The 2,500-nt window shown below is 38.2% G+C and overlaps 1 protein-coding gene across 1 annotated transcript in view; it reads left to right on the top strand.

Moving 5' to 3' along the window:
• Positions 1-2,500, top strand: part of rps6ka3b (ribosomal protein S6 kinase, polypeptide 3b) — a 50,545-nt gene that overhangs the window by 32,276 nt on the left and 15,769 nt on the right.

The raw sequence follows: 2,500 nt of genomic DNA, 5'->3' as shown, positions 1-2,500 counted from the left end.
AATATGTAATATGTATCATTCTTTTGTGGTTACACCATTTGACATTTTCAGCAGCATTCAGTCTTACTTTTGGTAAAAAATGGTGCAAATATCATTTCAAATGATATAAAACCAACAAAAATACTAAATGTACATTTTAACAAACCTGATGCTGCTTTTAAATCTATTTTTAACATATTTTTGAATTGCTCACTATGTAAACATAAAACACTCTAAAAAGGAGTTTTACTTTTGATAATTTAAGTATATTTTGCTGTAAATACTTGTGTACTTTTATTTTTAATCTTATTTAGTTGTTCTTGTACTTTTAAAAGAAGGTGTGATCACTTCTAGCCCACAGCTGCACATCTGGAATCACCCTAAACATATTCATGAGAGAGTGAAAGAGGTGCAAACAGGAGAGGAGAGGTGGGAACGGTTCAAATAAAGATAGAAAAAGCGAGAAAAAGTAGGAGGGAACAAGGGAGGAAAAAAGGAGGGAGGGAGGGAGGGAGGGAGGGAGGGAGGGGAGGGGAAGATTTCACAGAGAGAGAGAGAGAGAGGTGTGAGTGATGAGCAGAAGGCGGCGTCGGCTCTCCATCCTGTCGCCTCACAGTCGACGCACAGGGAGCATGTTAGCGCCGCAGAGCCTCCGCCGTCGCTGCCGTAGCCGGGACTACAGGACCCATAATGCACTGGGACACCCGGCAGCCAACAGGTCACCCACCTGGGAGCTGCAGGTATGGAGGGAGGAAGCTGTAGAAGGAAAGAGGGAGGAGGAAGAGGAGCAGGGGAATACAGATGAGGATGGATGGACAGGAGGAAGAGGAGAGAAGAGGGGAGCATAGAGGATGAGGATGATGATGATGATGATGAAGGGTGGATTACATTTTAAAATGAGTCTAGATAGAAAGAAAGAAAGAGTTGAGGATTGAAAGGAGGGATGGTGTCACTGAGTACACACACACACACACACACACACACTCACAGTATGATATCATTAGTCACTCAGCTACAGCGGGAAGCAGGTATCGGGGGTGGCGCCATGACAACTGTGTGTGTGTGTGTGTGTGTGTGTGTGTTGTGCGAGTGGATGACGAACGTTCAACAACTCTGCTCAACCTGTTGTGTGATTCACTGAGATGTGAAGAAAACAGAAGAAAAAGAACCCCCCCCCACCCCCCCTGTCTCTCTCTCTCTCTCTCTCTCTGTGCTATAGTTCACTTTTTTTTCACCTGCTGTTTTTATGCACTCCATTTCCCAGAATGCATTTCAATAGAACACACAGAACATCTGGCTGAATATTGCTCCATTAAGCTGCTGTTGTATTTTTATATAGTTTAATAGAAATGTAACTGCATAAACACACAAGTTTACTTTAAAGTGGAGAAAACACTCACTCTGATCCCTGCTTGTATTATGATTTAGTTGCTGCAATGCATTCTGGTCTTTTGAGGCTAAAGTGGGTTACCAAATTAGTCAGTTTATCAATAAAGTTGCTTCTATAATGGCTGAATTTCAAATAAAGTATAGTAAAACATATATAAAATGGAAAAGATAGTAGTTTGTCTTAGGCTGCAACTATCTATTAATTCATTATTGATTATTCTGATGATTATTTTCTCGATTAATGGATGAATTTCTAGGTTAAAACATCACAAAATAGTTTACTGGCAGTGTTTAATAGTTTTCTGTTGCACTGCAGAACCAGCAGATGATGCAAAATGTTAAAACACTCTCAACAAAAGCACTAAAGAAACATCTGAAGCAATGAGCGGTCAACATCGAACCACACTAACTTTTCATAAATTAAAGTATTTGTTGCCGTTTTTGTGAATGAGTTCTCTAAGACCACCACCAGATACTTATACTAATAAAGAAATCATTGCAGCACTGAGAGTTAATGCAGTGAACTGTCTGTGATGTATTACTGAGAGCTTGTTGAGCCTCCATAAAGACTCATTTCTTTGTGTTTATAGCAGCAGATTAATTAATATAGTTTTAGTTTACATGTTAGATTATCACATATAGTTGTGATGCTCTTCTGTCCATATAAAGTCAGATAAATGCAGCTTTTAGCACCATGTGGTGGAGAATGTTTGATAATTATTTCAGCCAATGATGACTTCACTCTTCCTGTTTTCTCTGTTTTCTCTGCTGCAAAGAATCTGGTGCAAAACGTGTGAGATGAAAACAGATTTTCTCTTTTTTTTTTACATCATGATGAACTTTTTTTTCTTTTCTTTTTTTTTAATAATAAACTTGAGGCGAGTTAAACCATCTGGAGACGCTCCGATCGCTCTGAACTTTTACATGCAGTTTGAAAAGCAGCAAAAGTCGTTGTTTATATGAGTTTATATTGTGATATTAGAGTTTTATATGACTGATGCTGTATTTTGATGCTGTTGTGACAATAATACGGATCATTTTATAATCGTTTACTTATAGTTTAATGTCAGTTTGACACTTTTTGACTATTTTTTTGTTTAATCAATTTGTTGTTTTGTCTGTAAAATGTCCG

The sequence above is a fragment of the Scomber scombrus genome, chromosome 20 (assembly GCF_963691925.1).
Source record: "Scomber scombrus chromosome 20, fScoSco1.1, whole genome shotgun sequence".
NCBI classification, from domain to species: Eukaryota; Metazoa; Chordata; class Actinopteri; order Scombriformes; family Scombridae; genus Scomber; species Scomber scombrus.
Note: the sequence above shows the minus strand (reverse complement) of the source record. Positions and strands in the feature narration are given on the sequence as shown.